This window comes from Chelonia mydas, chromosome 11 (genome assembly GCF_015237465.2).
Source record: "Chelonia mydas isolate rCheMyd1 chromosome 11, rCheMyd1.pri.v2, whole genome shotgun sequence".
Taxonomy (NCBI): Eukaryota; Metazoa; Chordata; order Testudines; family Cheloniidae; genus Chelonia; species Chelonia mydas.
In genome coordinates this window covers 26,625,174-26,652,570 of record NC_051251.2, presented here as the reverse complement: position 1 = coordinate 26,652,570, position 27,397 = coordinate 26,625,174, and the positions used below count along the sequence as shown (strand labels likewise).

Here is a 27,397-nt window from a genome sequence, read left to right as displayed (position 1 = left end):
ACTGAAGACATTTTTGAAGAGATAGGAAAATACAACACAAACTATCCTGTACTCTGAAGTCAGTTGGTCTGTATTGCAAAAGTAGCATAATTTAATGCTTTGAATATGTTATATGGTATTATTCTCATTTATCTTCCCTGTGGTATCTTGAATATAAGGCATTCCTTCTGCACACCCATATTCTCTTGTCCTTAGTTGCCAGTAGTAACAGTGGTTACCATTAAAAGTCAACATTTACTAAGTTACCACACTATCTGTGATACCAGTGTTGCTTCCTTTTCTAAGACTAGAGAACAACTGCTATCATTGTGCTACAGGTTACTCTGAAGGGGCAGACAACCTCCACACTGACAAAGAGAGGGTTAATAAGAGCCTGTGGACCCAATTGACCCCACCCTACTACACCTGGGTAGGTATCAGGCATGGAGAGAGGCATTAAAAGGAGGAGACCTAGGCCAGCTCAGGGCTGATTAGTAAGGAAAGCACAGCTCTGCTTTTCCTGATGTGAGAGAAGGTTGGCTGCAGGCCAGAGACTGAGGTACTTTGCCAGTTGGCTGAGCCTCTTGGTGGAAGAGCCAACCAGACTCTGGGAGACTGGCTGGAGTATGGTTTATTTGAAGACAGGGCCTGACTAGAAAGTTGGAATCCTGTCAAAAATTTGATGGAAAACACTGTTTTGAGTTGTGCTGTTTTGAGTTGTGACTTATTTTGGACTTTAACACCCCTGAAAGGATAAGACTGAAGTGTGCCTTGGCCAGATGGCTGAAACACTGCTACATCAGACCCCGGAGAGACTGTGCCCTTCCAGTGCAGACCTGTGGCTGAGTGAGTTGTGCCCTGAAGGGCCAAAATGGGGGCTGCATAGACAAACCCAGTTACAGGTTTTAGCAATATTTTTCCTAAATATTGACTGTGCACTCTCAAGCAAAGCCATGAAAGGGATACTTTTAGCAAATAGTTCATTCAAATGTAAGATGTGTAGAATTGTGTAAATTCTGCAGGGCAACTTTAAAATATGAATGTCTGTGAATTATGGGAATTTTGACTTTCTGTATGTAGTATGATGACACCTCCATAAATGTCAGTGGGGCTGAGACCCAGGACCTCTGGATCCAAAATCCTGAGTCTTTAGCATCTGAACTAGAGTTAATGAGCCAGACTGAGCTTTGGCCCAGATATTAGAGGGAGTTATTTCTTGAGCTGAAGTAGCAAAGCCTTGTGCTTTTGGTCTCAAATTCTGTACGTATGGGTTGATAGGTTAATTACAACACAAGCAGACTAGTCTTAACATTGGCAGATATAGTAAAGAACATTTAATTACAGTTTTAAGAGACTATGAGACCTACTTTAATTTAGTTTACACTAATATTAGTTAAAAACACAATCAATGGAATCACCCAAAATTATTCCTTTGATTTAAATGTCTGGTTTTTAACCCTTTGGAAAATATATAATAGTAATAAAGCCTCTTTTAAGAAGTTGTGATCTTAGATCACAACAAAATGTCATGGAGGACCACAAGACAAATATATTTTTGTAATTTAAATGGCCATCAGCAAGCTATTTTTTTCTAATTAATATACAGAAAGTTGGTGGTCACAGCAGGGGACTGATGAAGCTCATCTGTCAATGTCCTGATAGTTCTATGCCTGATTGCTTCAAGCCAGTGGAGCTACATAATCATGAAAAAGCCAGAGCTAAGAATTGAAATACACAATCAATTGTGCTCAAGTAATTTGGATGTTTGTACCTCATCTGTGATATTTGATAGCATCTCAAGAAGGCATCACTAATTAAATTAAAAACAGGGAAAGATACCTACATTCATAGGAAGAAAAGGAGTACTTGTGGCACCTTAGAGACTAACCAATTTATTTGAGCATAAGCTTTCGTGAGCTACAGCTCACTTATCGGATGCATACTGTGGAAAGTGTAGAAGATCTTAGGAGAACTTCAAGTCAGATGCAATCCAAGAAATGTAAGAGGTGACATTTAGAATGTTGATATGTCTTCCAATTTTGCCTCTCTAATCGTAGGTTGACCCAAAAAAACTGGACAGATAGGAGTACCTGTCTGGAGAGGATTGGCACTTTACCACTTGTGTACCATGTACATACCACTGACAAATAATCTTAACTACTTCCTGAGGTAAACGACAACACAAATCTCCATACTATCTTTGTCAAATAATCTGTACATTTCAGTTTGAATAGAATGTTGAGCCTTGAAATGTGGCCACGTGACTCATAGGTATTTCTTCTCTTTTATGCTATATAGATGCAGGAGTTCATTTGATGAAAACAGGCAACACTGGCACGGATGTTCATAAGATTTTGCAGCTTACTGGCAATGCAATTGTACAGTGATACATGCACCCACGATAAACATTTTAAATAGGGCTTGTACCTTATTTCCCTCATTTGAATATGTCCTGCAACTTTTCTATGGCTCTCTAGGTTCTTATAAGTATGTCAGCAGTAAATGTAGACCAATTTTGCTGCTCTTAGGAATGTTGTACATAGAAATGCAGTAGCCAAGTAATATGTTGGCATGTAAACAGAGGTACCTTGCAAAAGTCCTTTGAGAGAGGCCAAAACCATGAGAGTAGCTGAAATCACCAGCCATGCTATTGCTGAAAATGAGACACTATATGGGTTACCAAACGCTGCAAATAATCACAGCAGATAAGATTCCGCACAAAATTATTTAATGTGTTTTTGTAATAGTTATACACTGGAAAAAGTCAAACTGTTCAGTAGTCCACAAACTCATACTTCCTCCTCTGAACCTGCAAGCTCAGTACAGCAGGAGATGGCTTCGTGCTCTAAGTTCAGGTTTTAATTACCTAGGGGGTCTCAGACCACAAATTCAAACCTCAGCAGGTTTGACTCAGCCCTTCACCCTTTTAAGGTTTATTTACCCTTTAAAAATCAGCTCTTCTTTGCTTTGAGTGTAAATTAAAAGATCCACTGACATGTTTTGTAACTACAGGGATGAGCTACTGGTCAAAATTTCCCTCTCTTCCTCTTTATCCTCCACAGGATAGACTTCTGTGTAGACTTCTCATGCCGGATGTATCTTCATTTTATTGGTGCTCTATATATAGAATGATGGGTCTGATCCTCGGGCCTGCTGCAGCCCCTTCATTCCATTTGGATCTGGCACGAGAGGATGCCTTGGTACGTAAGGCCATTGTAGTAGGCTCCACAACAGTTATGTCACAGCTGTTCTCCTAGAAGGAGGCATGAGTGTGATCCTGGCTGGAATAACAGCCCCTTGTGGGGAAAGCAGCAGATAAAGACTCTGAGGCACAAAAATTATGGGCCTAATCCAGCTCCTGTTAAAGTCAATGGAAAATCTCCTACTGATTTCATTAGGAGTTGGATCAGGATCAACAAAAATTAAAAGAAACTCCATGCAACCAATGTGTTCTTGTGTTAAAATTGTAAAGTGAAATTAACAAGAAGATAAAGTCTGCATACTGCCTTTAAAAATAAATAGGATATCCCAGAGGGGTGAAAAATTAACCTTTTTGTTTAAAAATAAAATCTATCTTTTAACTGGTTTATAATTTTGTTCATTCTCCTCTGCTTCTCATTTTTGCTTGAACCATGTGACGGCGTTTGCAATGGATTCTGATTTTTAAATTTCCTTACAAATTAATAATAACTCTACCATAGTTCATCACATAATGGTGTAAAGAGTTTCCTATCCTCCGCAGTCACTGAATTTAAGCAAAACAATCACAAGATTTGATGAAGCAGAAAATATGATAGTGCCTCTATCACAGAGTATTTAATGCTAGCGGATGCATGCATCCTCAACCACTTATTGGGCCAGACTTTCCATTGGTGTAAGCCAATACAGCTACCCCAATTTATAGCAGTGAAGAATTGGCCTATAGTTTCTTTAAAGTAGCAGACTGTTGTAGATATTTGTAATATATTTTAAGAGTTACACTTCTGTAAGGATGAAGAACGGGAAATAATTCCATTTTAGTTGCAGTTGTATAATTTATAACTAATTTTGAACTCTTATAAATTTTAAATGAATGTTTTTATCTCCCCTCCTTATTCTTGGTACTAAAATTTAGTTCAGGTACATGTACCTTATAATCTTATTTAGTGGACTGAGCAACAGACTGGGAAGGGAGCCAATAAACTCTGAGTTATATGCTGATTTTTGACATTACCTAATTCTGCTGTTTTGGCCATGGCACTTCATCTTTCCTTGATTCAGTTCCTTCATCTAAAAATACATATCTTATCTACCTCACAGGGGTTATTGTTCCTCCTTGATTTTTTTTTTAAAGTAGAAGTTAAAACCATTCAAGTGGCATTTTGGACTGGGCTATTCTAATGACATTTTGATATAAAATTGGTGGGGTGGCTTGCAGAAATAACGGGAAGCAGTAAAAAGTAGAGGGAAAAGATGTGGAAGGGCAGAGAACAAAATACAATGGCAGGAAAGAGGAGGTATAAAACCCTAAAGTTAAATCCATGTATTACACTCCTACATTCAAATCATCCTTGATGAACAAGACTCTGATGGCACCTTGGGCTCTCTGGTTTATTATTTTATCAGTCCCCACCAGTAGTCACGGTCTTGTAAACAATTCTTAGCTGTTAGCCATTTGCCCTATTTAAAATGTGTTCTTTGCATTAGCAAAACTACTTGTTTTAGCAAGTAGTATTATAAAAGTTCAATTAAGTTATGTGTTTAATGAAATTTAGACTTGATCATGACACAATATTTAAGCACTGGTGAAATAGTGACTAAAATTTTAAAATGCATACACTCTTCTAAATGTTGGGACCACACACAGACTGATATCTGAGCCCAGCTTATGGAGGATCAATCACGATCCAGTTATTTGTTAACCTTGAATAATTCAAGAGTAGTCACAAATTCTTAATGACCTGAATATTTCAGTGCCAGCACACTTTTAATTAGTTTGGGCTAATTTGCTTTCATATTTTTCTCCTGTAAGGCTCAGCCTGCTTTTCAAAAAAATTATCTTTATTATTAAACACATTTGTTGCTTATAGATTGCAAAAGAGTCAACCCTAAAACTCAAACTCTAGCAGATTACAACTCTGCCACCTTAAGATCACTTTGGGAAATTGCAGATTCATGCTGGCAAATCCTAGCTCCATTGAAACTGTTAATCACAATGACAATATGTATTCCTCAAATGTTGTCCAAGAAAGCTAGAAATGATTATGCCTTGGGAGATCTCATTAAAAGGTGTGATGCCACATACCCATAATTTGCTTTGCCTGCAATTTATGACATATGGCTTATGGGTTTAACTTTCAATTGTTGGAGTTAAAATGCCACCCAAAAGGCACTTAGCAGAACATGTTAAGGTTTCACACTGTAATAATGCAAAAGCAGAAATGTGATAATTACACACTTCTCAAAACTCACCTCTTCCATAATGCATACAAAAAATTACTGATAATGGAGAGACAAGGCATGGAAGGTAGCAACTTTTATTGGACCAATTTCTGTGGGTTAGAGACAAGCTTTCAGGCTTACATAAATCTGTAAACTTGTGTCTCTGACCAACAAAACTTGGTCCAATAAAGAATACTTCCTCACCCATTGTGTCTTTCTAATATCCTAGGACCAGTACAGCTACAACACTGCATACACCGGATAATCGTTCGGCAAATGGACAGCTGCAATCTCTACTTCTAACCCACTAAATATTTGAACATCCTGTTCCATCCCTCCCAAACTCACCAGCTTATGTGTTTTCAAGATAGTTAAGACCAAAGCAGACTGTGAAGAACTTCAAAAAGATCTCACAAAACTAAGTGATTGGGCAACAAAATGGCAAATGAAATTTAATGTGGATAAATGTAAAGTAATGCACATTGGAAAAAATAACCCCAACTACATGTACAATATGATGGGGGGCAAATTTAGCTACAAGTCATTAGGAAAAAGATCTTGGAGTCATCGTGGATAGTTCTCTGAAGACGTCCACGCAGTGTGCAGCGGCAGTCAAAAAAGCAAACAGGATGTTCGGAATCATTTAAAAAGGGATAGAGAATAAGATGGAGAATATCTTATTGCTCTTATATAACTCCATGGTACACCCACATCCTGAATACTGCGTACAGATGTGGTCCCCTCATCTCAAAAAAGATTTACTTGGCATTAGAAAAGGTTCAGAAAAGGGCAACTAAAATGATTTAGGGGTTTGGAATGGGTCCCATATGAGGAGAGATTAAAGAGGCTAGGACTTTTCAGCTTGGAAAAGAGGAGACTAAGGGGGGATATGATAGAGGTATATAAAATCATGAGTGGTGTGGAGAAATTGAATAAGGAAAAGTTATTTACTTGTTCCTATAATATAAGAACTGGGGGCCACCAAATGAAATTAATGGGCAGCAGGTTTAAAACAAATAAAAGGAAGTTCTTCTTTACACAAAGCACAGTCAACCTGTGGAACTCCTGGCCCGATGAGGTTGTGAAGGCTAGGACTATAACAGGGTTTAAAAGAGAACTGGATAAATTCATGGAGTCCATTAATGGCTATTAGCCAGGATGGGTAAGGAATGGTGTCCCTAGCCTCTGTTTGTCAGAGGGTGGAGATGGATGGCAGGAGAGAGATCACTTGATCATTACCTGTGAGGTTCACTCCCTCTGGGGCACCTGGCATTGGCTACTGTCGGTAGACAGGATACTGGGCTGGATGGACCTTTGGTCTGACCCAGTATGGCCATTCTTACGTTCTTATGTTATGTTCTTTTATTCACCTATTATGGTTTGTCTCTCAGACTGTAAGCAATATGGGCCAGGGACTACCAGGGACACCCCTTCTTGTCAACTGTTGAGAATAGGCCACTTCCACCTTAATTTAATTGGCTCATTAGCACTGACCCCCCACTTGGTAAGGCAACTCCCATCTTTTCATGTGCTGTGTATTTATACCTGCCTACTGTATTTTCCACTCCACGCATCTGATGAAGTGGGTTTTAGCTCATGAAAGCTTATGCCCAAATAAATTTTGTTAGTCTCTAAGGTGCCACAAGGACTCCTCAGTGTTTTTTCATTTATTATAAGTTTATAAAGAGTCCAGCACAATGGGGCCTAGCTTGGTTGTGGCCATTAGGTGCTACTCCAATATAAACATTCAATAACAATGATGTTGCCACACTGGAAATTAAAATTGGATGGGACTGAATGTCTCAAACCACATTCTGCTGCTTATGCCAGTATGGGTACAGATCATGAAACAAAAAAATCCTGAGCAACAGGGAAAACTCAATATGGGTTCTGACTTTTATTGGACCGAGGGGTAAATCTTCACCTGGAATAAATCATCATTAGCAATTAGCAATTTGGCCATTTCCAGATGCAGTGGTATCTTCTTACAGTGTGGTCTCTTTTTGCAGAACTATTTCTCTTATAAAGTCCTTTTAAAGTTCCTTTGTGGCACTGTTTCAGACCAACTCAGCATCCTCTTATTCTCAGGAACAACCTACTGTCTAAGAAGTCCAAGTGAGCTGTAGCTCACGAAAGCTTATGCTCAAATAAATTTGTTAGTCTCTAAGGTGCCACAAGTACTCCTTTTCTTTTTGTGAATACAGACTAACACGGCTGCTACTCTGAAACCTGTCATAAATAGGTAGAAAATCCAGGCTTGGATGTGGTGGATTTGAGGGAGCAGTGCTTGCTCCCACTTAAAGGCAGTCTCTTTCCATCTCATTGCACTCTAAAAAAGAAAAGAAAAAACTTCAAATCCTTTTAGCCCAAAGATGTGTTTTTTGCCTAACTACTGTTGGTCCCATACTTATTACCTTCTGCCTTTTGCTCTTCATTTTTTTCAAATTCTTCAAACTGGTTTTCTTGGTTAAAGTTTTAGAGGCTGGGCTTTCCTGACTCTTGTTTTTAAATTGTTTTGTTATTAAATACAGTAATTTGCCCAAGCACACTTAACTATACCTAAAAACCCTGCAAGTGGATTCCAATGTCTGGAGTGAGTGGGGAATGTCACTCATCATAACACTGGGGTATGTGTTTATGATTGATCTAAACTGGGTTCTTTTTTTTTTTTTTTACTTGGAACCCTAGATTGTATACCAAAATCCTTATGTACCTGCAATGACCAATATTTCAACCTATATATGATGAGATAATTTTGTGTTTGCCCAGAAGGTGAGTTAGAGTCAAGGTAGAGAGAACTATTGATGTCAACCACAACTAAAGCTCTAATTTAGACAAGGCCTAAATTTTTTTTACTCATATCACTGAAGACCATTAAATCTCTTGCGTAATTCTACTGCAGTCCATAAAGTTACACCAGGGATAGATTTGATCTTCACTCTGGTAAAAGGTACTCATGTGTATTAGTTGGAAATTCTGAGCCAAGCTCCTCTGTCTTTACTCAAGCAAAACTTCCACAGAAATCACAGGTAGTTTTATCAGTCAGGACTGAACAATATGGCCAGTTGTTCTTACAGGTGGCAATGGATATTAGTTTCTAGACTTTTTATCTAAAATAAATACATTGTGGGAAGGGGCCAAATTGTACGCTTGTGTGCTCATTATCCTATTGCTTCCTGCCCACCACTTCTTTGCACAGCTTAAAATCTAAAAATTAAAAAGCTCTGGTTGATAGGCATTGTAGGGTCACTCTTGTAAAAATCCTGTAAAACTTCAATGGATGCTCATGCACCCTGAGTCTTACCTAGCAGACAAGTCTCTCCTCCTCTACCCTCCGGAGGTTCCTGGTAGCCTTGTGTAGGCATCTGTATGGCCAATGGCCACATAAGAGAGTTGACAAAAACTCAACACAGCCAAAGGGGCAGGTTCCAACCCAGCTAAATTGTAGCCTGCTGCAGTGGCTCTCTGTGAATGGAGGCAGTCAACTCCCTCTCTGGTGCAAACCACTGTAAGACACATCTTTTTCTGTGGAGTTTATGGCTCCAGGGAGAAGTGGATTGTAAAGAGGGTCCTAGACTGAGTTTGTACATGAACTCAAACCTTTGTGTTCTTTTGCAGCCACTCAGAAAGCTAGAGGTAAAGGAGCTGCGTACAGCTCTGCAACCTTGAGCCATTTTAAACTACGTGCAAGCAATCTGAGTAGGTCACAAGTGACTGTTTATTCTGCTGTTCAATAAAAAAAAAGGTACTAAGTTACTGTATCACAGGAACTGTCAAGTTGTATGTATTTGTGCTACCTCTGAGATCTAAATGTCTTCTCTGAGAGAAAGTATTTATGCCATGTAAGCTACAGTACTATTCAGCTAAAAAAAATATGTTGTAAGATGAAAATGTGTTGCAGTATGCGGACCCATTTCCGCAAGTGTTAGGCTTTTTTTACTCATATGGTTTTAGTCAGCATTAGACCTGTCAATGGGCCAGATCTTCAACTGTTGTAAATAGACTTTAAAGGTGCTGTGCCAGTTTTCACCAGTTGTGGATCTGGCACATTTTCCTCATTTTTAGAAAAAATGGAGCAAAAGAGTATGCTGAATGAAAGAATAAATGCAAGAAATGGGTAGGGGAAATTGGCTTGACTCAAAAAAAGGTATTTCCTACAGTAATAATGATACTTAGTATTTGTCTAGCACATTTTATGTTCAGAGTGTTGTGCAGACATGAATTATTAAATCCTCAGTGTACTCCAATAAGGTCAGTGCTATGATCTCTAGATTATGCACTCAGATATTGATGATCAAACTAGCAGTGACAATTGTGATGCAAGTATTAAATATAGCTACAGAAGATCAAAAAAACATGGACACACATTGCTAGATCCTGGGCTGTGGTAGGGCAATTTTGTGTCACTCTGCTTGTGCAAAGGTACCCTAAAACTTACCCAATCCACTGGAGAATTCTCCCTACATAGGAAAATCCTTGGGTAACTGTTATAGCTTCTCTACAATTCCTGTCCCTGCAGATGGCTCAGAGGGGATAGCCTGAGGAAAATAAACATACCAGGAGTATTCCTTTGTCCCAATGTCATAGGGGCCTCTTAGAGATATAAGCACCAGGCACAAGTTAGAGCAGAGTCATGGCTGCAGTAACTTGCATTAGGGGACCAAACCAGTTGGGAGCAGCCACAACCATAGCAAAAAATTTGGCCTATAAATGTTAAGTGGTGAGCTCAAGACTACACAGTGAGTGGCTGAGCTAGCATTAAACCTCAGGAATTCAGAGCTTCCAGGCCTGTGCTTTTTCCTGCATTCACAATACAGCAAAGAGTGCTATGACCTGATATCTAATTTTGCACTTTCTGTACCCCAGCTTGGGACTCTAACCAGGATTTCAAACCAAAGTGAAAATGGGAGGCCAGACTTCTTCAGTCACTGCTTTGAAAACAGATATCAAACCTGAAGTTGATCTTTTATGATAGGAAACAGAAAACACTCCTCCTGATCCTTTCCCAGGCTTATCATGCACACACCAGCAAACCTGTGCACCAGACGAGGATTGTTTTTCTTTTTTAAACTGAACATATGATCCGAATGCCAAAATTCTGTGTCTTATTCCTTTATCCTCACCAGAATGGGATGCCTACTGTGAGTGATAACCATTACAGGTTGGATCCAGTTCTCAGGATACAGCCTGAGTAACCATGCTGTGCACAACGCAGATTTGCAGGGGTTGGAAATCTCTCCTTCCTCAGGCTGTGGAACAGCAGTGTAGCCATTCCACTGTCTGTTCAGGAGCCTCCACTTGGCCCCCCAACACTCATACTAGGAATGGTCATGTATTCCGAGCACCACCAGACCCACCCACTACCCATGATGCTATGCTTTGTCTTGAGGAGGAGTTGCAGACTTCCACCATCAATTCCATAGCTCTTGCCCCTCACCCAGCAGAAAGTGGTTCCACCCCATTCAGTTCCCTTGGCACTCAGGGAAAGACAGGATTTATTACTAGGTGAACCACATCTGGGAAAAGCAAAAACTGAACTAGCTTGTTCATGTACTACTGTGTAGGCGGTGAATTCCTCAACACCATTTTTCCTAAATACGCTTAAGCTTTTGTGGTGTTCACAGCTTAAACAATAATAATATTAATACTATCAACTCTCTTTTATAAAGCAACTTTCAACAGAAGATCTCAAAGTGCTTTACAAAGGAGATTACTATGTAAAAAATGATGATCATATTTAACTGACACTGTGCCCTTGAGGTATATGTCTACCTGTATTGTACATACAGTTTTTCCTAGTGCCAAGCCTTATAATGAATCGAGACTCTGAAATGAGGTGTCTCCGTTCTGCAACATGTTGCAATATGCATACATCCCTAATATGTGAGTTGCTTGTCTAAACTATGCAATATAGTCTGTCAAGTCATATTAGATTTATATGAGGGAGTAAACATCAACCTGTGGAATGGCCTGAGGAGAAAAGAGGTGATTTGACCCAAAGATTAAGTTACAACATTTCATCATGCCAAGTATAACTTATTTGTGATCAGCTGAGTCCCTAATTTAAAGCTTTAACTTCTGATCCCATGCTCTATAACCCTTAAGAATATAAGAATGAGCTAGTCTAACATTGGAATACTTTTCCCTTTTTTTAAACTGGAAACTCTTTTTATTAAGGACAAAATTGTGTAAAATCAAAGAAATGATATAACCAAATTAAATCAAAGGACTGGGGATTAAAGGCACTATGTCCAGCTAGTAACTATGAGCAGGACACAGCACTATGCTCAGGGCAGTCTCCTTAGCCTTCAACACAAACTGCTGAATTCCTGCAGTTCCTATTTAACGTAATGCAATGGAAGCTGCGAGCAGTAATGGATCACAGCACAGGATGGTGCATCTGTTCTAGTGAGAGCCTTGTATCAAGTCCTAAATCACTGTAAAAGGCTAAGAACTTTCTATGAATTATTTCTTTCCGTTCCTCTATTCTTAGGAGCCTGCATAAAGGATATTGCAGCGGTATGTTCAGAACTATATCCTGTACACCAGCTCACTAAGCAGGTGCTAACACAATGTGTATAGCATCTGTAAATAAGTTACTGTTGAATTACTACTGCCTTAAGGCAGTAGTTATATAACGTCATCTTTTTCTGAGCATTTTTCAAAGCTGCTTTTTCTCCTCTGATATATTTGATGCACTGAACTGTCCACTGTATCTTTTCAGAGCTGTTGGATGGAGCTGTGTGAAACTCTTCACTTCTGGGGCACAACTCTCCAAGATCCAAGAATAGTCCACTGCCGCCTGCCTTACAAGGAATCACTAAAGTCAAGTCTGCCTGGGAGCACTGTGCATCTGTGGCTCCCCTCTTTAACAGTTAGAACTGAACTTAACAGAAAACGGCTGCTGGTTTCTGCAGATGGCAGTGTCCTGAGAGACTCAAAAATGGTGCAGTACCAGGAAACAGAACAGTTTCATAGCTATATGCATAAATATGATCCAGCAGAGCCATAATTAAGTATATGACTGATATGTAATGCCTGCCACCGGTTTTTTTTTCTCAACTCTATTAAATAAAAAGATACTGGTGGGAAATTCAATGAAGTTATTCCTGGAGTTCAGCAAGAGGGCTAATGAGATCACAAACAATGTTCCTTTTAGGCCTTTGGCATTGGGAGTCCCAAATTCCCAGCATTAGAGCTAACACATTTTAAATTGCATCCTAAGCCCCAGCGCTAAAGAATGTTCACATTCTGGATAGCAGCCAAGAGGTAACTTAATGTTTGTAATAAATACATGCTAAAATATGTCTTTCTACTGCAACTGCCTCAAAGTTTGCACACAGGGGTCCAGTCCCATAGGTATAAGCTAACAAAGCTAACCTCTGCTTTTTGGCTACTTGAAAATCATTAGTCCTTTTTTTTCCTCCCCACAACCAACACATGATAGGATCACAGCAAGAGTCCACACTTCAAAATGGAAGGTGCATTCAAAAAAGCTGTAGGGTTTGTTGAATTAGAGTGGGGGGTTATTTGGAGGAAGCAGGGCATGTAAAAATCAAGGAGAAGTTTCTGAAAAGCATTCAAGAGTTGGCCTAAGCCTTCTGTCATTGCAATCAATGATACATGACTTCCCTGGGAGCTGAGTTCTCTTTCTCAACTTTCAAAATGAGCAAAGCGTACGCTTAAAGAAAAGAATGGCAATGTTCTAATCAGGACAGGCTCAGGAGCAGCATTTCAGCATTATGGCTGGTTTTCACAACAAAATTTAAAATTTTGAAGTTGTGTCTGTTTCACAGAAAAACCAGGATATCACCATTAGGAACAGAGGACTGGAAGGGATAGCCTGGGTCACCAAGGCCCATCCCCAGCTATTGCAGGCAACATCTCGTAATCCCGTTCCTAAACTCATCAAGCTCCATCTTAAAACTAAAGGGTTTGAAATGGACCCATTTCCATGTTTAGTGATATTTCAACTAACTTTTTAATGGAAATTTTATCAACTTGTATCAAAATTCTTTTGAAACCCTTACAGAAATGTGTTGTTTACTGAAAACCATGTGTTTTTATTTATAACTAAATATTTGTCAATATTTTTGTGTTTGCCAAAATGTCAATTAAAATATTGACAGACACCTGTGGAAAGGGAAGCTGTCTACAATGTCAACTTTTGCAAAAACTACATATTTTAAATTAAAATTTTTTGAACACACAAAAAAGCTTTTCATACAAAAAATGTCAAGCAGCTTTAATAGCTCAAGGTCCCACATGAGAAATGGTAGCATCTGCAGTGATGATAAAAGCTGTACTTTTTGGTCTTGCAGCTTTTTTTCATCAGCAGAGAGAATTTTCCTTTGATTCTGACCAAGACCATTGTTATTGGCCAAATGTGTCAAAATAGGAGCTAAATGTAGCTACCTAAATCTGATTTTCAGAAGTGTTGAGCACTACTAGTTCCCACCAAGGTCAGTTAGAGTTGTGAGTACTCAGCACCTTTTTCAAATCAGGCCACACTTCGTGGACTCTGACCATGGGCTCCCTGCTGCAATCTTATGTCAGGTAGAATACAATAGAAGCATGTCAAAAAACCTGGTGTAGTGCAGACAATTTTCAAGAGCTGCCTCAGACTGAGAGGAATAATGCAACATGAGGAGTTCAGGAAAATACATAAACATTTGGCAGGTGGATAAAGTGAGGCAGACAGCACTTCAGTGACTTGCTCAAGAAAACACAACCAACCGGTGCAGAGCAGGGAAAAGAATCTAAGTGCTGACACTTATTTCCATTCTCTATTGTAGCACACTCCTTAAGAAATACTTGTTAAATAGATGAAATTCCTTTTTTGTCTCTCTAAAATTCAGGAAGATATAAGGAGGTAAGAGATTTACTTTGTAAAAGTGGCTCTCCCTATGTATTGGGTATTAGAATTGGTTCTAGCTAATAGAACTCTACAAGGAAGCTCGTAAGGCAAATGGAGGAGTGTGATGGGGTGTGCATTGCCCTTTGGCCCCTTGCTGGAGGTCCTGTGGTCCTGCTACACTCCCCACGGGAAGGAGTACCAAAGGTGGGTCCTCCAGGCCTGCCTAGAGAGTCATAGAAACAGCCAATCAGAGCCCAGCAGGCTCTGCTAAAAGTTGCTACAGGGCCTGAACATGTCAGTTCCTGGCTGGGGATAGAGGGGCAAGGAAGGATTGTCCTCTTTAGCCAAAGGGTGCTGGACAGGCTGCATTTGCTAAACCTGGGGATGAGAGGACCTGAAAACGCTAGCCCTAAGGTAATGACTGGAGGGAAAGGGACAAGCTGAGAAGAGGCTCAGCAACTAATTGAAGGAATTAAAGGAAGTAGTACATGGCTGCCTTTTATAGAGTCTCTGGGTTGGAACCTGGAGTAGTGGGAGACTGGGGTTCCCCAACCAGCCACTGATAAAGTGGCCTAAACCATGAGAAGGGGAAGCCCATATGAACAGCTGAATCAAATAGGGCCCAGAGATGGGGCTAAAGACCCGGATAAGGACTGACAGTTGACTGTTACCCTGAAAGTAGTTCATCCATTTTGACTAGGTGACTTGGCTGGAGGTCTGAACCACTGAAGACCTGCCTAGTGAGGTTGCCAATCTACAGGAGATGCTCAAGAGGTAAGTGTCCTTCAACACAAGAAGCATCATAACAAAGCCATTAGTAAACAAATGGAGAATCACCGTTCTCCTATCCAATTACCCAGAGTGTTCCCAACTTATCACTTGCATTGTGACTGATTATGTGACTCAAAATGATGCATAATTTATGGATGTTTCTATTATGTATTCCATGTTTTCAGAATGACACCCTGACATATGGTATTAAAAACAAAATTGTCAATGCATGGCATAATGAAGGAAACTGATCAAATCTGTGACACTAGATACCATTACATATTCCATCAGGCCTACAGTGTGACAGGGAGCAGAAGATGATAGGCATTGCAATCTCTCTGAGGTTTCACAGGGTGAAGTGTTATGCATTTGAACTAATTTGCTGGTGCATCTAGCCTTTGTCATCTTCTGCTGAACTGAAATCATCCGTGCATGTTCCCATGTCCCCTGGTGATCATTAAAGAGTCTCACACTCTAAGCTCCTTGAGTGGTCCTGGAAGTGAGCTGAAGGTTAATATTTCACACTGCTCATAATCTTCAGGGGATGGGGGAGAGAAATGTCACAATGAGCTACTTTTACGTGTTTGCATTTGGGAATGTCTAGAATGTGACCCCATTACTGTCTGCATGCTTCACATTAAGCAATATTTCTGTCAAACAGGTCTTAGGAGCAGAGCTTCTCAACTGATTGATTCACTTTTCAGTGGTATATGTGTTAGAATTATTAACTTATACTTGACTCAAGATGGCTTCTTTTCTGTGTGCCTTTTCTAATGTATCTGTGTTGGCTCTGGATAGAAGAAGTGCAGTCATGATTAACAACTGAGTAAATAATGCTATTATTTTGGAGTCACTGTGCAGCATAGTGTGAATTTGAAGCAAAAGTCCAATTTGTCTTAAACATTATTATATGGAATATGTGGGAATAAAAGGTGGAGCTCTGTTTCCTCTTCCTGAGGTGCAAGTGTATTATAATATCCCTTGAACAGAGCTTGACAATGTCTAGGTTTCATGGAAAAGCTGAACGTATTTTAAAAATTACCATGTCAGATTGAACTCTTGCTCCATCAAATCTAATATCTTTCAATAATTCTCCCAGAAGCTGTGACTGGAAGGAAGGGGGTGAAGGGAGGAAAAGAAAGGGAGGAAAAAAGTTATGTGCCTCGCTAACATTACAGTGTGTACCAGGGAGAGAAATTCCTTCCTACCCACTGCAATGATAGTCTTACGCCCTGAAATCTGAAGCTTGGTTACCCTAATTTCAGGGTAAATCCACATAAACCTATTAGTAGTCCCAGGATTATTCATCCATAGTGTTTGGCCCTATAATCACCTAAAGCAGTGAATTCACACAGCTTGCACTCATAGTCAACCTGTAGAAGAAAGTTTATTTTATTTGCTATAAATGCAGCTATTACTTTAATGGAGTGATGCCTTTATCATGAAATGCGTGCACAAAAATATCTGCCTGTAGCATGAATGAATCTGATCAGGTCTACATGATTCTCAGTATTCTTGCTTTCGATCACTTCAGAGGAGACAAAAAAAATAAGAGAAAGGAAACTCTTACAATCTGAACTGTGTTACAGAACTCTCCTCCTTTATTTATTTTTTGCCAGATATTCTGCCTGACTCTCTTTTTTTTTTTCTCATTTGCATCAGTATAAATTAAGAGTAAATCCATTGACTTCCATTGAATTGTTGTAAATGAGAGGAGTACCAGGCCATATTTTTCCTATATTAGCAATGATTATTGCTATCCAGATATCTTACTAGATATCTTGAAACAACCGCAAGATGCTTTAAGTTTGGAGGAGAAATTGATTATGGACTCAGGAATCTTTGGGGCAATCTTGTTTATTTACAGTCTTATTTTCATGAACACGAGAGTAACCAAACAACAGAAGGACAGCTTCTTTGCTTACAGATCAGGGCCCTTTTAGTAAGCACCACACTGTGCTTGTCCAAGTTGGCTGTAGCTTCCTTCTCAGTCTTTCTATTTGCTTCTTCTCCTTGTCTCGACTCTCTCACACCAGTGAAGCCCTTCACCCACTTAGTTTTAATTCCTAGGTGGGCATGCATATGCCTTCATTTTGGGTGGGGGCTACTAGAAAGGAGCTTAACTATTTCCCACATCTATCTTAAATGAAGGGCAGCAGTTATACCCACCAGCTTCGATGGTGTCTCACCCAACCCACAATACTTTATTATTATTGACACATGAACTCCTACATTTCCAAAGACTTGCATAGGATTTAGTCAGAAAAATAGTCATGTATGGCTAAATGCCTTGCTGGTATTGGATAGTTTAGTGAGAGTGGGTATATGTAAAGATATAGTATAATTCTGGGACACACACTGTTCTAGTGGAAGCAGATAAAATAACTTAAATCTCATATTTTAGAAAAAATTAGGTCATCTAATCATCCCAGCTGTCAGTGCAAAATTGCTCCCTCTATTTTTCTAATGCTTCCTCCAGTATAGCATTAAATTCAAGTAATGGGGGCTGTGTGCAAAGATGTGGCAAAAACTTTTTTGAACATTTTCAATAACTAGGATTTGAAATATTCCTCCCCCTCATTTATTCATATAGGGCCAAATTTTAACCACCCCATCCCACCAAAGCGCGACCACCAAAAAGGGACATTGTAATAGTCCTTGCAAGATCATCATTAAATATGCCTCAGTATTCCTTCCCTGTTTCTGGGCTCAGATGTGCTTTTCTGGCCAAGTCCTTCTGCACTGCAAGCAGTAAACTTCAATAGGAGCTGGATCAGATCCTTAAGGCACTAGATGGAGCACTGGACTGCTTCAACAAGAATTCAGTGAGACACATTTCTTCTGGAGTTCTCAAGCACACAGCGGGAGTGCACTGTTATGCCCTTTAAAGAAGTATAGCACATGCTCTGCTCAGGTGAACACAATGACTGCAGTTGTGGCCAGCCCCTGTAAAAGGGGAGGTTGTGGAGAGGCTACTTGAGCCCTTCCTTTGTTTCTGGCCCCTCAAAGGGTGCATCAATCTGGCCTTCTCTTCCCACTAAAAGTAAGAATAATTTGAGTGTAGAGAACTTTGCTAAGGGGCAACTGCGAGGATCAGAAAGTAATATATGAGGACATGTATATGCAAACCACTCCCATTTCTCTTTGGCCATATCCCACTGAATTTCTCTGCGACATCAGACTACCTAAAATGCACAGCTTTCTGAAGGGGGCAAAAAAGGGGTGTCAAATTTATGGCATAAACTCCTCTGCTCTGTATGGGTTTTGGAGTTTTTTGGCATGCATGAATGTGCATTGCCAGATAGAATTTGGCCTTAACTGGACATTGTTAAACAGTATTATCCCTCTAATTTGTATTCTTGTCTTAGATCCTCTAACAACCCTGGAAATTGTTCTAGAAAACATGAGAGCTCTGTATAAATAATAGAACTCTCCTCTGACATTCATTACTCTGCAAGTCTCTTGCAAAGCTTCATTTTACGTATGCAAAAATTAAACTAAAATATAAAGAGGAAGAAACATCAGATGAGATCATGAAAATATATTTGTCTCATTTAACTAATTTATCTGAGCTAAAATAGCTCTCAATTGTGCACAATACAGCTTTCACACGGAGCTGTGAAGCCAAGTGGGCTTGATCAGTAGTAGCTATTGAACTTTTACAGGATATTTCCATTTCATACTGTTTTCACAATCAAGATGCACACTACAGTCAGTCTCCTACAAAAATCAGTCGATATATTAGAAGCCTTCAAAATCTCTAGGAGGCTAGAGGGGGAAATCCTGACAAAGTATAAATAATGAGTGACGTGACTGAGCCAAATTCTGTATAGTTACTGTTCAGTTCCATGGTTTTACACAGGTTTAACTGAGGACAAAATTTGGCTTACTGAGCAGACCAAACTTAAGGTATAACATAACTTTAATGCATAATTGTAGAGCACCTAGGCATACCTATGCTAGCTTTAATCTAGCTAGCATGAGTTACAATAGTAGTGAAGATGTGAATGGCATTGATTTCAGCACAGACTAACTTCAACACGTACCCGGGGTCCCTTGTGGGCTTGTACTGTGGTGGCCAGGTCACACTGAAGCCTGTCCTATTTTCACTGCTATTGTTACCCATGCTAGCCTGATTAGACCTTGCGCAGGTATGCGTACCCAGTTAATTAGTGGAGTAGAAGTACCCTAGATCTCAGCTAGTTCTGCTGAAATTAATGTAAATATATTATGGGCCTGATCTAAATCCCATTGAAGCTAATGGGAGTCTTTCCATTGTCTTTACTGAATGTTGGATCAGGCCCTAATGCAGTACATACATTTTGAGAGTGTATTTACATATACTTTCTAAAGATCCTTGATTGTTTTATTGGAAGTTTGTGAAACTTGTATTTCTGCTGATTAATCCTTAGTGCAGTAGAAATTAATTAATCCATTTTTTAAAAAAAAAAAAAGCTTCGGTAGCAGGGAGCTAATATCCTGGAGCAGGTGTAAACAATTATTTTTTTGTTAAGTTCCAAATTTCTTGGTCAAGGTATAGTCCAGGTCCAGACTCCAGAAAAAAATAACAATGATAAGTAAATAAAATTTTGCAGCCTGCTCAAAAGCATCTAGCAGTCCAGATTTGGCCAGCAGTCTGGCTATTAGCTACCCCTGTCCTAGAGAATGTTATTGCTGTTAAGCAATCATAAATACAACTTCAGTGACATTGTAACATATGTATAAGTGAGCTACAAAGCTTTATAAAATCTAATTTGTCAGCTACATTAGTGCCTTGAAGACAGCAATTACTATACATGCTGCTCTTATAAGTATTACTATTATTATTAGGATTAACTAAGACCTACTATTCAAGGGTAGAAACTCTGCTCCCTGAGGAGATAACTATAAGTGCAGAAAAAGGAAACAATAAGTAGTGGGTTTTTAAAGATGTTAGAATTTAACAAAAATTACAATATGAGGGAAATGAAGAAAAGTATAGTTGGGGATTAATAGGGCCAAAATGATAGTTATAAATCTATCTTTGAATCATTCAGGAAAATAATGTAAATGTATGATGCTGTTGGATGAAAAATGGGGGTGTTTTTCACCAAAAAAAAAAAAAGTTCCCAACAAAAATTAAGTTCAGGATTTCTACCAGCTCTAGTTCTCATTGTCCAAATCTTTGGTTGAATATTCAAGTGTTTCCCATACAAAATAGATCACCTTAATTACTTATCTGCATATATGCCTCTTTGTTGCTGAATCAGTTTAGGTCATCTCACCGGGTGGGTATCTTACACAGTCTCCCCTAGTGCCTGAGGCTTCCCACTGCTTCTCCTCGCGACGCCACTACACCCCCTTACACATAATGTATTAGAAACCCAGATCCATTTAAGACTGGGAGATGATAACTCCTAAATGAAAAGCCAATTTAAAACCAAAAGAACGCTTCAAGTGTCTTGGAGAGATCCTTTTAAGAGTTGTGATCCACTGTGGCTGGTCTACACCTAGAACTTAGGTCAACCTAGCTACATCACTCAAGGCTGTGAACAATTTTGTGCTCTGAACATCATAATTAAGTTGATCTAACTCATGGTTTAGATGGGGCTTGGTCAATGGAAGGATTCTCCATCAACCTAGCTATCTCCTCTTGGAGAGATGGATTAACTATATCAGTGGGAAAACCCCTTCAGTCAATGTAGGAAGCATCTATGCTGTGGCATTGCAGCTGTCCCCTGTAATGTAGACATAGCCGAGACACACTATGATCTGATCTATGCTAGAAAATTAGGTCGGTTTAACTATGTTGGTCGTGGGTATGAAAAATCCACACTCCTGAGCAGTGTAGTTAAGCTTGCCTATGTCCCAGTGTAGTCAGTACAAAGTCAATGGAAGAATTCTTTTATTGACCTAGGTACCAGCTCTCCGGGAGGTGGATTTCCTACACCAATGGGAGAATCCCTTCTGTCAGTGTAGGTAATGTCTACACTCAAGCACAACAGCAGTGCCACTGCAACAGCACAGTTGCACTGTTGTAGCATTTTAAGTGTACACAAGCCCTATATTTTTAGAACAAAATTATTACCAAATTAGAACCAAAGATACATTTTTCCAGTTCTGGGAACTCAAGATGAAGGGATGTTCTTAAAATAAAATGTAACCAGATACTTTCAACAAGTAGAAACAATAAAGAAAAGATAACATACCTTAGTGGGGAAAAACAAAGCTAATACAGTTTACGGACGCCTAAAGTACCTCATAAACAAAGTTTAAAAAGAAGACCAAGATACCCCTGATACATGACATAAGTGGCCAACTCAAAGTGACATCCCAATCAAAATAAATCACTAGGGATGGAAAATCTAGTCATCCAGAGTTAGGAAACAAGGGTGGTTTTTTTGTTTTTTGTGGTTTTTTTATACTCCTATGTTGAACCTCGATTCTCAACTCGTTACTCTGTAAACCTTCTGGAGAGACAAATTTCAGGCTGGAAGCTGAAGGTGCTCTGATCTGAAGGAATGAGCCTTGACGTGACTTCAAGTTACAGCCCTGCCTCAGTGTCGCAGTGAGTGATGCAATCAGACAGCCACTGCAGCTGTGACGCTAGTGCTTCAGTGTAGACACTACCTATATCAACGAGGGGTTTTCCAATTGGCCTGGGTAATCCACCTCCCTGAGATGGGGTAGGTAGATTGATGGAAGAAGTCTTCCTTTGACCTACCACTACCTACACTGGGGGTTAGGTCAACTTAACTACATCTCTCAGGGATGTGGATTTGTTATGCCCCTCAGACGTAGCTATGCCAGTGTAATGTGTCCGTGTAGAGCAGTCCTTAGGCATGTTTCTCTTGGTAAAAGCAGAATCTATTGTACTGGTGTCATTTGAAATAAAATCTGGATGAAAAGAAAAGGAGTACTTGTGGCACCTTAGAGACTAACCAATTTATTTGAGCGTAAGCTTTCGTGAGCTACAGCTCACTTCATCGGATGCATATAAAAGTTCTAAAGCTCACGAAAGCTTATGCTCAAATAAACTGGTTAGTCTCTAAGGTGCCACAAGTACTCCTTTTCTTTTTGCGAATACAGACTAACACGGCTGTTACTCTAAAATCTGGATGGACTCGGTATGGCCTTTAATCCACTCAAACCCTTTTCTACAACAAGCTTGTGGAGATGGGATTCACTGAGGGTATGTCTACACTATAGAGTCTATACTGGCATAGCTATGTTGACATAGCCCTGGTGGCATAACCCCATAGTTTATATGCAGCCTACACCAACAGTAGAGGGCCTTTCTGTCAGTGTAGGAACACCACCTCCACGAACAACATTCATTAAATCAACAGAAGCATTCTTCCATCCACCACCATACTGGAGTTTAGGTCAGCATACTATGTCTGACAGGAGCGTGGTTTTTTCACAACCCTAATATGGTTTTTCTTGGTTTCTCTGTTCTGTGCTCATCCTACAACATGGAACAAGAATAATTTCAAGCCACACTTCTGTTACCTTGGTCTTGGGACCAGCCAAGAGCCCTGCATAAATTAGACCAGTCTGAAGGCTACTCCAAATTCTGTCAAGCTGCCCAAAGCCCCCAAAAGCTGTTTGAGCAGTTGGGAAACACCATCCCATATGGAGGCTCCAACATGCCCTCTTCTCCTGGGAATGCCCACTCCATTGAGGATGTCACAAGAAGGAAGCATGGAGCTGGTACATTGGAGTAGAGCTGAGTGAAAAAACAAGGTGGTTTTTTTTTATTTGGGTGCGGGCGGTGTTCCGTGGCCATTTTGAGATTTCACAGCTTGTGTTTTTCAGGGTGTTTTGTTTTGTTTGGCCTAAACTATTTGCCAGATTTGACATAAATTCACAAATAGTTTTGGCACCCCAAACAGGCATTTTTCAGCAAACTTACTATTCACCCCATTTTTTTCTTAGATCTACATTAAAGGGTTTGGATTTCCTGCAGCGTATCTGTTTAGTTTAAAGTGTGTTTTTTATGGGGCAATTTGGATAAGGATGCACCCAGACAGATTGCTGTGAGTGGAAGATAAACCAAGCCATCACTCTGCATCTTTCAAGTTCTAACTGCATCTGCAAGGTCTACCTGGCTTTCTGTTGGTCTGCCAGACTTTTCTAATCATAGGCTTCAGGTGGTTCAGAGTGATGATTGGTAGAACATTCCTGTAACATTACTTCACTGGTGACTGGTACAAAAATATACTTTCATGTTACCAACTGTCCCCGGTTGCTTCTAAGTAAAGTTCAAGTTGACAGCTATTTGACTTTAAAGCTATGGTGACTATTTCGAATGTCTGGAGCTCTTTTTTCACATGTTAGAATTAGTTGATTTCTCTACTCTCTTCTTTCTGTCTTGCTAAATTTATTCTACCTTTTTTCCAAACTACTATTATTATTTCATCCTATGATGATAAAAATAAGTTATCATCCATAGGTTTCAAAGCTCTTTACAAAGGAGAGTGTATCATTATCGCTATTTTACTGATGGATAAATTAAGGCATGGGCAGGTGAAACTGATGTGCAAAAGTTCACACAGCAACTCTGTGTCAGAGCTGGAATTAGAACCTAGGTCTCCAAATGCCAAGTCTAGACCCAAATCCACTAGAGCAAACAGCATCATGGGAGTTGTAATTCAGGTACCTCATTATCCCATTCTATCCTTTCGGCTGGGCTCCCTAGCCAGACCACATCTCCAATGATACCCCAGTCTCCTCTCTGCCTCATCTGCCATGGTGCATCATGGAAATTCCATGACCACAGTGGCTCATGGGAAATATTTCCAGCTGGACTATGTAGTCTCCTCATAGAAGAGAATGGGGGCATGAGGCACTCAAACTACAACTCCCAAAAGACCCTGTAATAACTCAGGCCAATGCAGATTAATGTTGACCTGATCCAAAACGAAACTTTTGATTCAGTTTGACAAACAGAAATGAAACACGTCAATTTGGGAATATTTAAACATTTAATTTTGACAATATTTAAACATTAAATTCAAAACTTATTGTGCTAAGAGAAAAAAAATTCAATATCTTGACTTTTCATCCCAATGTCAAAATTATCAGGATTTCCTGTGGGACAAAATTCCAATTTTTGATCAGCTCTACTTGCAAACTGTGTTTCTTCTGACATAATTAATTGATATCTCTCAAAGCATTCTGAATTGATTAGGCACCACCCCAAGGAGAAAAAACAAGGGCTTTAGAAGTTACTGAGATATCTCCTAACATCCTGGAGCTGTCACCAAAATGACTCTACCTGGGAGTGCACGTTCACTTATACAGTACAGAATAAGCAGTATTGGTTCCCATATTCAGATACATTTGAAATATCAAAATATTCTATACATTTCAATATTTACATCAAAGCATAATTTACTGAACTGTACATCTTTACATTAAACATGTCCTGATGTATTTGTTAAATCAACTTATAATCCGAATTTTCAAAGCTCAGAAGCAACTAGCCCAATGAACTCACAATGTATCTGGCTCTTACATGCATGAAACATATGAAACAAACTCTCTAGGAGCAAATTAAAAAGGTTCATGGGTGTCACTATGGGTCTTGAGGAACTAGCCTCTCCAAAGATGATTGTTGTTATACCTACAAACTCATTTGAAGACTTGCATTTACAACCCTGAACAAGTGAAGAAACAAGGACTTGCCAAATAATAGTATCCTGACAGTTCCATTTTGGCTACAGTTCATGCAGGCACACAAGAATAAATTATTTCACTTCCATTTGGCTGCAATTTTCTCTCATTGATTGGGTTTCAGATATAGTAGCATTTGAGTAAGTTGAGAATTTAGTTAAAAACCACTTATGTTTAGTAAAGCTACATCTCTTTTAGTAGATCCTCCATCACAAACATGAAGGATATGTGAACTGGATAATACGAAGACACACATCCCTCAATCAATGTAACCCATATAATCAATACATATGACCTATGTAGGTCCAGTAAAGCCAATCCATTATACTTTCCAGCAAGTACATGGAAGGTATGTGCTAGGCAAATGTATGGCCATCTCCTTAGTCCTTCCTCATATTACACACAGGCACATCTGTAGTAGAGCAGATCTCTGGGAAGATGAGCTGGTCCCCCAGTATGTCCTCTATTGTCAGGTGACTTCAGATCTCTTTGGGAGAGAAAAATACTGGAAGGCTGGTGCTTGTTCCTCCAGGTCAACTATTCCCTCCAATGGTGCTCTGCCAAATAGGCCATGTTCCACAGCCTTGCCAGATCACCTGCACTCACCCTCACTAATCTACATCATTTTCCCACAGCATTCACTTGGGAACAACCTGGCTCCAGAACATGTAATCTCCCAACATCTCTTCCCATCTGGGTTCACTACTGACTCCATTCTGAATTCCACTACCCAATGGCCATCATCCAGATGACAACACCCCTGCGGGAAAACTAAATGCTAGGAGGCTCATCTCCTGGAATATTACATGGTGGCTTATTAGAGAGAGGAACTCCCACACCACCAGGGTAACAAGCCACCTAACACTGGCCACTTCTCATAATTTGAAAAATTTAGGTTCTTATTAATTTCTCTCAGCATGTCTGCCTCTCCCTCATGATCATAGCTACAGCTTCTGAGCCAAACTCTGTCCAATCTGGTTACACCAGTCAGTCTTAAAATTTTGTTTGAAAATCTCCACTATTTGATGTGTGCCTTTAGATAGTGGAGATGTCAGAAGCATGTACTAATAACTGCTTATGTTCACTTAGTGGGCGATATCATGCCATCCTCCTGAGAGGATGGAAAGTGTAACACAGCTAATTTTTGAAAATTCCAGATTTTGCTGAAGACTCAAAGCTACCACAGACGCACCATTTTCCTCCTGGCATACCATCCCTGACACTGGAAAGGAGACCAGCCAAGGCAGAGCCTAGCAACTTGTTGTGTGCAAAATGTGACAATGCTTTGATATTTTGGCTCAGTCTCTACGATATTCAGCGACAAACACCGCTCCAAAACTAGATAAAAAGGAATATTACAAAAGCTTAGTGATACAGTACTAAGTAGTTCTTATGTTCTTTCCCTTCTGTATCTTTAACTAAATTTGGCTGTGGGGTTTTTTTTGTTTTGTTTTTTTTATGACAGGATATTTTTTTAAAGCTTAATTTCATGACAATCCATTGAAGTTGCTTGGGCATATTAAACATAAGATCTGTGTAAATGACAGCTATATGTGTCACAACAACTACTTTATGCTCAGATTTTGTTTATGGGGAAAATATTCCTACATATCCATTTGTAAACTGTAGGAGAATTTTTACCAACGATCAATCCTTTTAAAGATCACAGCTGTAGAAAACACCATCAAAAAACAGAATTAGCAACACTCGCTTACCTCCCCACAAGGTTCCAATGAATGTTCTTTCTGAAGCAGACGTTGACATTTTGAAATAGATAAAACTTGATTATGAAAATAGATTTAACAGGGTGAAGAAAATCTGGGCCTTTTGTACATGGCTTAAAATTGTTTTCTTGAGCATAGGTATGTTGAAATGCTTCAAAACTGCTTTACATTAATTTAATCACTTAAATAGTCTTTCTAATCTCCATGTTCTGGGCTGGTAAACAAGTATTTGTCACTTAGCTTATCTTTATTTCCAGCCACTAAGCAGTACTAGGATACTAATATGATCCAGTATGGCAATTCTGATCCCATTATTTATGGAAAGTATTGACAAGACCGATGCAGTGTTTCTTTTTGCTGGGTCTATGTCTATCATTTTCTTAGATCTATCAATTCATTATTTTCACACTTTAGAAAGCAGAAATGAATAGCATGAGCTGGGCAAATAATGCAACTGATATATTCACAAACCGATATACTCACAAATATTAATTGAACACAACATTTTCAAAGAGGACGAGATGGTTGCATAGTAGGGAAATAAGGCACTCAGTTTGCGTGGGCAGATTTTTTTTTTAAAGCTCAGTGTTGGGGCAGATATGGTTCTGAAAATATAAGATAATACTTGCCCATCAGCGTAGCCAGGGAAACCTAGGTTAGATATTAGGAAAAACTTTCTAACTCTAAGATTAGTTAAGAATTGAAACAAGCTTCCAAGGAAGCTGTTGAATCCCCATCATTGTAGATTTTTAAGAACAGGCTAAATAAGGACCTATCAGGTATATTTGGTCCTGCCTCAGCACAGGAGACTGGACTAGATGAACTCTCAAGGTCCCTTCCAGCCCTACAATCAATGGTTCTATGATTTTGCTGGATGGCTTGGCAACAGCATGTTAATAACAAGCTAGCCTGACATTTGAAAGAGATTCACTTTCAAATATACTAAAGGTTGTAGCCACTTCCATTTTACTGGTTTCAGAGTAGCAGC

General features: G+C 39.5%; 2 long non-coding RNA genes across 3 annotated transcripts; both read left to right on the top strand.

The window, feature by feature from the left end:
* Window positions 1-463: 463 nt before the first annotated feature.
* LOC122462454 lies at window positions 464-13,669 on the top strand. 2 transcript variants are annotated; one of them, XR_006284989.1, is made up of 4 exons: window positions 464-825; window positions 2,037-2,148; window positions 3,042-3,179; window positions 12,125-13,326. It is a non-coding gene; the product is annotated as an uncharacterized LOC122462454 (long non-coding RNA). The 2 variants fall into 2 exon arrangements; XR_006284990.1 differs by lacking the exon at window positions 3,042-3,179 and having other exon boundaries at window positions 465-825; window positions 12,125-13,669.
* An 817-nt stretch (window positions 13,670-14,486) lies between these two features.
* LOC122462427 lies at window positions 14,487-25,923 on the top strand. The gene is made up of 3 exons (XR_006284965.1): window positions 14,487-14,671; window positions 14,958-15,031; window positions 25,843-25,923. It is a non-coding gene; the product is annotated as an uncharacterized LOC122462427 (long non-coding RNA).
* The last annotated feature ends 1,474 nt before the right edge of the window (window positions 25,924-27,397 follow it).